Source organism: Protobothrops mucrosquamatus, unplaced genomic scaffold (genome assembly GCF_001527695.2).
Source record: "Protobothrops mucrosquamatus isolate PMUCROS unplaced genomic scaffold, P.Mucros_1.0 scaffold1552, whole genome shotgun sequence".
NCBI lineage: Eukaryota > Metazoa > Chordata > Lepidosauria > Squamata > Viperidae > Protobothrops > Protobothrops mucrosquamatus.
Window position 1 is genome coordinate 384,012 of NW_015387721.1, and position 12,105 is coordinate 396,116.

Here is a 12,105-nt window from a genome sequence, read left to right on the forward strand (position 1 = left end):
AGCGGTGAATGCTCCAACACTGGAAGTTTTTAAGAAGAGACTGGACAGCCATTTGTCTGAAATGGTGTAGGGTTCCTGCCTGAGCAGGGGGTTGGACTCGATGACCTCCAAGGTCCCTTCCAACTTTATTATTATTATTATTATTATTATTATTATTATTATTATTATTATTATTATTATTATTATTATTATTATTATTGTTGTTGTTGTTGTTGTTGTTGTTGTTGTTGTTGTTGTTGTTGTTATTATTATCTATCTCCAGTCTACAACACAGTCCTTTCAGCAGTTCCAAGAAGGCTCCACACCCATTTGCACCACTCAGGTGACCCTGAGGACACAGATAAACCTCCAAGTGGCCTCAACGACTCTCTAAAAGGATGCAAATGACCAGCTGTCTGCAAGGAGTATAAATCCTTCCATTCCACACCATCCAGTCAGAGCAGAAGAAGCTCCTTAGAAAAGAAACAAAACATCTTCAAAGAAAAACAAGAAAGTCCAGTTGCCTCGTGAAAAATAAAAAAAAAAGCACTTTTGGACCAGCTCTGTGTGTTTATTTAGAAATGAGGACTACATTCCAGGCATTTACACCCAGAGAAATGTAATATGAGACGGCAAGACTAGTGGGTGACTCAGGTGTGCTGGAAGTTGCCCCAAATATTTACAACAAATTTGTGGGTTTGAAATAGGACAGGGGTGAAAATGCCGTTAAGAGATATTTGGAGCCATTGGTATTTTGGGAATCCCCATTTAGCCACATTCCTCTTTCTGCTATGTATTCAAGATTAATATTTATGTGTATTTATATGCAAGGCTGTGGATATATATATATACATATGTATGCATATATTACATCTATATGTGTGTGACGTACGTGTACACATTTTGAGAGCAGGCAACAGAATTTCATTTTTTAATGTGTGCCAGTGTGCCCATAGTAAAACATGACAATAAAGGTTATTTTAATCTTAATCTTTTGATTTAAATCGGGTCAAAATTGCCAATTGTTTTTCTGTGCCTTGGTGAAATTCACTGTTTGCTTCTAAAAACGTGCATATTTGAGCATAATTAGATGCCTCTTAGTGGCATCCACTGCCTGAATTCTTGGCATCCTTTGTGTAAATCTGATAAAGAACGATGACTTGGAAATTAAAGGACTTTTCTGCTTGTTATAAAGAAACCTTGCGGGGGGAAAAAAAGGGTCACTTATGATTAATTTTTCATCTTGAATGTTCCTGGTTGGAGAAGGACACAACTGCCTGTTGTGCTTTCCTCTGACTGTGTAAAGGTCAGGGTTTTTACTTCCACCCAAAAGGGGCTTTTCTTAACTTTGTGGCTTGATAAGAAGCAGGGTTTTCAAGTGAGATCGGCGACTGAGAACAAAGGGCATTTTCATCGCAACGATATCTACATCCTTGGCTCGCGGCTTTGAAATCAGTGGGCCAGAATTTGTACTTTCTACGCTCGGGGTCTCTCCGTGTCGTTTTTCTACCCACCTGCCTTCTTGTGAAGCTGTCCCTTCAAGGTGCAAGAGACGCCTTGGAATGGAAGCTGATGAAGATCATCTGAGGCCACTATTAGTCTTGGTAATACTGATTTGGTAATATAGCGCTATGGATGTTTTTCTTGTTCTGCCTGGAAAAGGCTAGAGATTAAATTGTAGCCTTTCTGATCCAGCTCACAACCAAGCTATTCAGGCTAAGTAGTCTTATAATAAAATGAAAAAAAATTATATGACTTAGGAAAGAAGGAGAGGGGAGGAGGAGGAGGAGGAGGAGGAGGAGAAAGAGAAAGAGAAAGAGAAGAAGGAGAAGGAGAAGGAGAAGGAGAAGGAGAAGAATTCAAATTCGAATTCGAATTCGAATTCGAATTCAAATTAGAATTCGAATTCGAATTAGAATTAGAATTCAAATTAGAATTAGAATTAATTAGAATTAGAATTAGAATTGGGTTGGGACTTTATTATTTGGGACGAATTACTTATTGATTGGTTTAATTAAATTAAATTGATAGAACTTCTCAAGTCTCTCAACTCTGTAATGGCTTAAGATAAAAACAAGTATTTTTTTTTTTTAAAAAAAGCTCTAATAAGATGATCTGCATGAAGTGATTAATTTAATAATCCCCCCCACCCCCACCACCAAAGCCTCCTCATCTTAGGACTTGGGGAAGTGCCAGGTCTTCGAGGCTTACTTAAAAGAAGGCCAGGTTGCGATATTGTAAAAGAAATGAGGAAGAATAAGAAAAAACGTAACCTGATCCAAGGATTAGATTGTGGGCTGGCTATGCCAGTTAATACATTTTAAGCACACCTGTAGTAACAACAGGCATCTAAGCCTAGTTCAACTGACATTATGCTCCAGTTCCCTATTATTTTGACTCGAGACTTTGATTTCCTGCTAAGTCATCAAGACACGGGCCGTAAAAATCTACCTTGTTTTGGCTGATCTCAAAAACCTAACGCTGGATAGCACACCACTAGGAAATCCCAAGCTGGGCGTTCAAAACAAAAACAATCTGGGAGAATACGGTAGCCCAACTACGGAGTTGCATCCATACTGTAGAAGGAACTCATCTGGATGATACTTGCAACCAGCTGAATCCCACCACTGAGTTTAGGGGACATCAGTGTTCTTCTGTGGGTGTGTCAAGTGAGGCTCGTGTGATGGGTCAGGTGTGGGTCATTAGTGAGGGTCTTGTGATGGGTCTTGTGATGGGGAGGTTACGTCAGATCAGGGTCATTGGGAGATGAATTGCTGGTGGGAAGGGAAAGGGGGCTTGCATGGGTTGGTTGGGGGTCAGTGCTGTCTCTGGTTGGCTGTGTGGCCGATTTGGATCCTGAGGGGTTCAAAGGCTGGTTGTGGGTTGATGTGTCTGTGGATGGAATTGCTTGTGGAGTGTCAGGACTTTGATGAACTCACAAGCGTGATGGGTGGTAGCCTGGCCAATGGTTTTTGTGTTGCTCCAATCAAACTGGTGCTGTTTGGTGTCGGTGTGGGTAGAGACTACTAGACAACTAAACTCTGCTGAAAGTATTACCTAGTCCTAGCCTGGTAACAAAACGTTCAGAAACCAACCCACAAACTCAGAGAATGCACCTTCATCCCCATACTACACCCAAGCTACAGATATTTGCCACTATTGCAAAACTATCTATCTAGTAAACACTGTGACCAGATGAACAACTGTTTTTGTTGTTGGGGAGAGACAAGCCGCCTTTGAGAAGAATTTGATGCCTCTCTTAATGGGCTCTGTGACCTGGACTGTCCAAATAAGGAGGCAGTCAAGAACGTAGCAAGAACAGGGAGTTGCTGGAAGTCAGGAAGAACTTGCTTGGTGAGTCAATTTTGTTTGGCCTTGGTTGCGTGCCAATTTTTGTGGTGGTTTTTTTTTTGGTTCTTTTCAGTTAATGCACCTTCTGTTGCTTAGCATTCCTTTTACAAACTACGCTCTGTTTAGTTTGACAATCTATGACTAATACTCGGGCCCTTTTAGTGCAGTATTTATGCTGTTAAATGCCAATCATGTGATGTTTCAACAACAGCTAAAAGTACTTGGCAGTTACGGCTGGCCTCCCATTTCACGCCGACCTGTGTTTTGTAGAATAAGCCACAACGGGCTGTGATGACATTCGCCAAGTTGTAAAACCGCACATTGCACGGTTCTCCTTTTTTTTTTTTTTTTTCGAGGCAACTTTTTAAGCACAGGAGATGTCAGCTGTGCATTGTTGCAGCTTTGTGGATACACACGAACCATTTGTCCGAAAAACCGATACTTATCGTACGTTTCGCTCCTTGTTCAATTAATTGCAGATCGCAATTCAGACTTAAATTAAGCTCTACCAAGGGGACGCAACATTTTCTAAACCCCGAACAAAAGCGTTTTGGTTCTGGTAAATAAACACTAAACGTTAAATGTGGCATTTTTTCTACGACTCTGAGACGAAAGAGTGCAGAGAAGAGCAACAAAGAGGATCAGGGGACTGGAGGCTAAAACATAGGAAGAACGGTTGCTGGGAATGTCTAGTTTAATGAAGAGAAGGACCAGGAGTGACATGATAGCAGGGTTTTAATTTGTGGGGTTTTGCCAGAAAGAAGAGGGGGTCAAGCTATTCTCCAAAGCATCTGAGGGCAGAAAAAGAAGCAATGGATGGAAACTAGTCAAGGAGAGAAGCAACCTGGAACTAAAGAGAAATTTCCTGACAATTAATCAGTGGAACAACTTGTCTCCAGAAGTTGTGGGTGCTCCATTACTGGATGTTTAAGAAGAGATTGGATAGCCATTTGTCTGAAATGGTATAGGGTTTCCTACCCTGAGCAGGGGGTTGGAATAGATGACCTCCAAGGTCCCTTCCAACTCTGTTATTCTGTTATTTCAAGGAAAAAAACACCAGAAAGTCCAGTTGCCTTTGACCCGTATGATTGAGAATCTCCACAGTCATAGAAATTGTGGCACAGCTTCACATTAAGTAGATTTCCTGTATCCATACTGCCACAAATGCATACCTGCTTGCACACAAACACACACACGACCCTATATATAAAATGTGTGATATATAAGTATAGATCACACGCAACTAATGGTAACTAACTAACTAACAAACAAAAAATAGTACGCACATTTTGTCAATATTCTTCTCTCTGTTCTATAATGATTTTCAGTAAAGTAGGAGAAGAGGAACTAAGATAATTGCTGGAAGTCAAAGATAAATTGGAGGTTGAATTACAGTGTGTGCTGCATGCAATTTACTTAGAGGTACTTGGATAAATTGCATGCCTGATTCCGATAAAAGTGTAACAAGTAATTACAACAGCATCAATTTACATTCTTCCAACCTAGGCTGCTTTCTTAATTACAAAGGAAATAACTCTGACATATGTCATTTACATCCTTTTATTAAATACATAGGACAATTTTTAGACTTGTTTTGTAACCTCTGGCTTTTATAGAATGCGATGCCTGCCTGGAGCTGATGCTCAGGTTAATCCTCGGAGAGAAACGTGGCTGTTTATCGGATGTTGCGGTTCTTAGCAAGACAAAACAGGAATTAATTTGGGGGCTGGAAATTCACCTTCCAAGATGTATTTGGGGAGATACATTTAAATACCTGTCTTTTTAAGCATCTTCTATCATCTATCTAATACTATCTATTGCTCCTTCCTTCCTTCCTTCCTTCCTTCCTTCCTTCCTTCCTTCCTTCCTTCCTTCCTTCCTTCCATCCATCCATCCATCTCTATCTATCTATCTATCTATCTATCTATCTATCTATCTATCTATCTATCTACCTACCTACCTACCTACCTACCTACCTACCTACCTACCAACCTATTTACCTATTCCTTCCATTCATCCATCCATTTTCTGTCATCTATCTAATACTATCTATTCCTTCCTTCCTTCCATCCATCCATCTTCTATCATCTATCTAATACTATCTATTCCTTCCATCCATCCGTTCATCCATCCATCCATCCATCTTCTATCATTATGTAATATTATCTATTCCTTCCATCCATCCATCCATCCATCTTCTATCATCTAATACTATCTATCTATCTATCTATCTATCTATCTATCTATCTATCTATCTATCTATCTATCTATCTATCTATCTATCTATCTATCTATCTATCTATCTATCTATCTATCTATCTCTACCACTATATTTCTTCCTTCCATCTTCTATCATCTAATACTATCTATTCCTTCCTTCCATCCATCCATCCATCCATCCATCCATTTTCTATCATCTATCTCATACTATTTATTCCATCCATCCATCCAGCCATTTAGATAGATTGATATATATATTTGCGAGGGATGCTTCATTGGGACATATGTTAAACATTCAAATACACATTTTCATCTTTTAATCACCGTAGGAATAATAATGATTAAAAACCTCAAAGAAACACTGTCAGCTTTGGAAGATGATTCAGCCAGGAAGCACACTCAGATGAACTAATTCTACTTTGTTGTAAGGTTGCATTAACAGGGTCTTGCCAGTCTGAAAGCACATATCATCCCCCGTCACCTTTACAGCCCAAGAAATTAGAAAGGGTATACTCACCACACCCACGGTCCTTCTACAGCTAGGAAGCTGCCTCTTAACCTATCTTTCCCTTGACTGTGTGACTTTTCCCTCATCCCCCAAGGTCATTCTCACATACCGTTACAAACACAGAAAGCAGCACACTTGTAACAAAGTACAGTAATACTGAAAGGATGACACACATTTAGTGACAGCCTCATGCCAAGAACAACTCAATATTTGCATCACAACTTCTGATGTAAGTAAGTGATCACCATGATACATGGGTCATCTCTTATCTTTTCTTGGGTGTCCATGGACATGGACTAGATAGATAGTTTTGCAATAGTGGCAAATATCTGTAGCTTGGGTGTAGCATGAGGATGAAGGTGCATTCTTTGAGTTTGTGGGTTGGTTTCCAAATGTTTTGTTACCAGGCTAGGCTAGGTAATATCTTCAGCAGAGTTTAGTTGTCTAGTAGTCTGTACCCACACCGACACCAAACAGCACCAGTTTGATTGGAGCAACACAAAAACCATTGGCCAGGCTACCACCCACCACGCTTGTGAGTTCATCAAAGTCCTGACACTCCACAAGCAATTCCATCCACAGACACATCAACCCACAGCCAGCCTTTGAACCCCTCAGGATCCAAATCAACCACACAGCCAACCAGAGACAGCACTGAGCCTCAACCTACCCATGCAAGCCCCCTTTCCCTCCCCACCAGCAGTTCACCTCCCAATGACCCTGATCTGACGTAACCTCCCCATCGCAAGACCCATCACAAGACCCTCACTAATGACGCACACCTGACCCATCACACGAGCCTCACTTGACACACCCACACTTGAAGCCCTTATAAACAGAAAAACACGGATGTCCCCTAAACTCAGTGGTGGGATTCAGCCGGTTTACACCGGTTCGGTCAAACCGGTAGCTAATTTTTTCTGCATTCGGCTGGCTTCCAGAAGTCCAGTCTAGGCCTCGGAGGCCTGGAGGAGGCCTCCCAGGCCTAGAGCGGCCCACCAGATGTATGTGGATGTCACTTCTGGAAATCTGTTCTAGGCCCGAGAGGCCTCCCGGCCTAGAACGGCCCGCCAGAAGTGCATGGATGCCACCTACGGAAGTCTGTTCTAGGCCTGAGAGGCCTCCCAGGCCTCAAACAGCCCACCAGAAGTGCATGGACACCACTTCCGGAAGTCTGTTCTAGGCCTGAGAGGCCTCCCAGGCCTCGGACGGCCCACCAGAAGTGCATGGATACCACTTCCGGAAGTCTGTTCTAGGCCTGAGAGGCCTCCCAGGCCTCAAACAGCCCACCAGAAGTGCATGGATACTACTTCCGGAAGTCTGTCCTAGGCCTGAGAGGCCTCCCAGGCCTAGAACGGCCCACCAGAAGTCATGGATACTACTTCTGGAAGTCTGTTCTAGGCCTCAGAGGCCTCCCAGGCCTAGAACGGCCCGCCAGAAGTGCATGGATACCACTTCCAGAAGTCCGTTCTAGGCCTTGAAGGCCCAGGCCTGCATCGAATAAGAGAACCGGTTGTTCAGGTATTTGAATTCCACCACTGTCTAAACTCTTCTGAAGATGTTACCCAGCCTGGTAACGAAGTATTTGGAAACAACCCACAAGCTCGGAGAACGAACATCCACCCTCACAGACACATTTATCCATCTCTGTAGCTTGGCCATGCTGGAAAAGAGAATGTTATGGAGAAATAGCATCAAAGCTAGATCATACTAAACCATTTTCAGAGAGTGTGGTTAGGATTAGGCAAGCTTTCCTCTTTTGAAATATTTTTGCGCTCTCATTCTAAAAATGGGGAATGTCGTTGGTTACCTCATCTTTTAATGCCATCCACCACAATGCTTTATTTCAGATTTGAGTGTGTTGAACCCTGGTTCAATCAGTTCAGGATGTTGTTATGTGTTGAATGCCTCTCTTACGTAATGGTGAAACATGTCCATAAAAAGAACATTCTTGAAATGTTTTCATCGGCATGCTTTTATGCATTTGCTTGTTAATATCACCTCAAGTCCAGTTCTTTGGGTGTGGTACAGTAGCAGAAAGTAGAAACACCTGAGTTAATTTCAACACAGTAGATACTCTCTTGGCATCCAGGTTTGTCTCGCCTAACCTACAGCCCAGCTTCAGCATCCAATGTTTGCAAATGTGACCCAGGAGAGCCTCAGACAGGCTAAAATCCATAAATTATTGTGCAGCTAAATGTAGAGTCATCAGGTTAAAGCAGACATGTCAAACTTGCGACGTCGCACAATGTATCGGGACAGTTTTGCCATTGCCGGCAATGAGGTAGGCATGGCTTCCATGACACGCGTCCGGCCTGCGGGCCGGCAGTTTGACACTCCTGAGTTAAAGTTTCTAATCTATAAGGACTTTCTCACATTGGGTCTTCCAAGGAAACCCCACGATCTACCAGGTATTCTGACTCATTAGTTCATCTGTGTAGAGCTCAATCTATCTACTTTATTGTTCTCTGCCTGTAATACAGGAATCTCCCCAGACTGGCAGCTTTCGTATGGGAAAGACCAGAATAGGCTCAAAGGCATTCAGGGGGCTCAGAACATCTTAACCCTCTTATGTTTATGAAGTGAGTCTAGGCTAAGTCTAGTTTTCCCAACTAGCAGGGGGTGGGATTAGAAGACCCCCAAGGTCCCTTCCAACTCTGTTATTCTGTTAACTCGGACAGTTGCTCTCTCATGTTGTCCCAGGGAATCAATTTCAATATGCTATTTTCTCCTGATTCAGGAAAACCTCTTGCTTTTTGCAGACGGCCAGTCAAGAAGCTCTCACACGTAGCTGAGTATTAGGTGGAGATGTTTTTTTAAATACTATAGGTGCAGCATCATTTTCCAGAGCAGTTTTGGGGGACGGAATGCAAACCTTGTTCGGCCCAGCTCCCAAATTATTGAAGCAGACGTAAAAAAATATATACTTCTATAACTGATTTGGCACAGGAAAGAGGTACAGACTCCAGTGTATAGTTAGAACTGCAGAAAAAAACAATTGCAACTAGCCTGCCTTCTACTGAGGACCTGTATATTGCACGGGTCAGAAGGAGAGAAAATATCTACAAACTACTCGCATCCTGGACATAAAATCTGTTTCAACTCCTCTCCTCAGGACAGCACTATAGGCATTGCATGCCAAAACAGAGAAATACAAAGACAGTTTCCCCCCGCCCCATGCCATCACTCTGCTAAACATCTAATTCCCACAGCATTGTCTTATATCTAAGTATATTCCCCATGTTGTATGGCTGTAGTATTATTATCCTTCTCACCTTTCCTATTACCTACCCCTATTGTACCTTATGATTATCACTTGTTGGTTGTATCTTTACTGAATCCTGACACAGAATACCAAATACTAACTAGTGAAACAACGAACATACATACGACTCTCGAACACGTGGTCTCTGTTTAAGGAACACACAGGTAAATGTGAACCGGTTATTTCTTAAGAGAAGAGAAGAGAAGAGAAGAGAAGAGAAGAGAAGAGAAGAGAAGAGAAGAGAAGAGAAGAGAAGAGAAGAGAAGCCTCCCATTCCATTTTCTTTTTTCTCCTCTCCTCTCCTCTCCTCTCCTCTTCCTTCCCTCCCATTCCATTCCACTCCATTCCATTTTCTCTTCTCTCCTCTCCTCCTTCCTTCCCTCCCATTCCATTCCATTCCATTCCATTCCATTTTCTCTTTTCTCTTCTTTCTCTCCTCTCCTCTCCTCTTCTCTTCCTTCCCTCCCTCCCTCCCTCCCTCCCTCCCATTCCATTCCATTCCATTCCATTCCATTCCATTTTCTCTCCTCTCCTCCTTCCTTCCTTCCTTCCCTCCCATTCCATTTTCTTTTCTCTTCTTTCTCTCCTCTCCTCTCCTCTCCTCTCCTCTCCTCTTCTATTCCATTCCATTCCATTCCATTCCATCCCATCCCATCCCATCCCATTCCTTGACATTCCTCAACAAAAACCCCGATAGTGCATCACAATTGCTCATAATTTGATTAGCAGTGTTTTGTTGAAGGTGTGGGTCCATGGGCCCTGCACCTTCAGCACCTCCTTATTTACAGATCACAAGAGAGCCCTAGGGTGTAAATAGAAAGTTAAAGCTTTACTTTGTCATCTCTCCTTAGCTATTCCTTGTTAGCGCTTTGTCTTGGAGGTTGCAGATCTGGGGTCCTTTTTTTTCCTAGCGGTAGATGCACAGAGTGTGTTCTTGGGCTATCTTTCTGGAAGGATATCGTTAGTTAGATGCTAGGCTTTGCCTATCCCTCTGATGTATTTTTGGTGGATAAATTCTATTCCGTTATACAAACTTCTGTTATACAGTATTTATAATAACTGCTTTGGTTAGATTCCTGCCCTCATAAAACTCTCTGACCACATGCACAGAATGCTTTAACAGCCAAAGTGCTAAAGCTGCAAAAGCTGAGATTTTAAAAAAAATTGTTCCTGTGTCTGCCTCAGATGAATTCCCAATAAACAGAGAGATGCCGCTTGGTAGGTAAAAATATATGCAGCCTGAGAACAATTCATTATATCTTAATCTCCAAACTGGCTTCCCTCGCTTAGTTCAAAATTCTTCAACCTCCAACAACGTTTACAGAAGCAACATTGAAACTGCAGGGAAAGGATCGGTTTGAAAGAGGAGTGGGATTTATCGGGTGAGATTTCCAAGGCTTGAAGTGACTTGCCTTGGTCACCTTATAACACTGTTTGCTCTGGGTGTGCAAAGAATCGTTTTAGCATTCCCGGTTTGCAAATAATGGCTGACTGTTAGTGTTGTTTATTTAGTTATTATTATTATGATTTATGAAACTGATGGTTTCTCCTTGAATAGGAGAGATGGCAGGTAGAGAATAAGGGGAGATCCTTCTTTGTCTCTTGAAGGAGGAAGATTAGAGAGAGAGAGAGAGAGAGAGAGAGAGATGAGGATAGACAGACAGACAGACAGACAGACAGATGACATAGTTAGCTAGATAGATTGACAGTTAGATAGGTAAATAGATGATAGCTGATAGCTAGATAGATGATAGATAGATGATAGATAGATAGATGATAGATAGAGATGATAGATAGCTGGAATAGCTAAATAGCTACATAGATGATAGCTAGATGGATGATAACTAGCTAGATAACTAGCTAGATCAGCGGTTCTCAACCTTTTTAATGCTGCGACCCCAACCGGTCGTAATTTGAGGACTAAACTGGTCGTAATTCAAGGACTAAACCGGTCGTAAGTCGAGGACTACCCAACCGGTCGTAAGTCGAGGACTTTCCCTGCCCGGGAGCGCCGCGCATGCGTGGTTCCGCCCCCTGCACCGGCCGAGGCGTAGCTGGCAAGCAGCAGAGATGGAGCAGGCCGACCACCAGCTGGCCCAGCCTAAGGGAGGTAAGGCACCCGCCGGAAAAGGGGAAAAAATGGTGGACAAAAAAAATGGCGGACAGTCTTGCTTGGCGACCCCCGTGAAATGATCGATCGACCCCAAATGGGGTCCCGACCCACAGGTTGAGAACCACTGAGCTAGATGATAGCTAGCTACTAGATAGATAGATGATAGAGATAGCTAGATGATAGAGATAGATAGCTAGATGATAGATAGTCAGACTAGATAGATGATATATAGAGATGATATATAGATGATAGCTAGGTAGCTAGATAGATGATATAGATAGATAATAGAGATGGCTAGATGATAGATAGATAGATAGATAGATAGATAGATAGATAGATAGATAGATAGATAGATAGATAGATAGATAGATAGATGATAGATAGATAGATAGATAGATAGATAGATAGATAGATAGATAGATAGATAGATAGATAGTTGATAGTCAGACTAGATAGATAGAGATGATAGACGGAAAAGACGCCTAGAGAGCAGTTGGAGGGCTAGCCGAACCGAATCCGACCGAACACAGGTAAGGATACATGTTAGATCCTACCTTGTGGCGATGAGGGTGGCGAGGTCTAATTACTATTCCACCCTCATTGCGTCATCAGATAATCGCCCGGCCTCCCTCTTCAGGGTGACCCGCTCTCTCCTTCAATTGAGGGAGG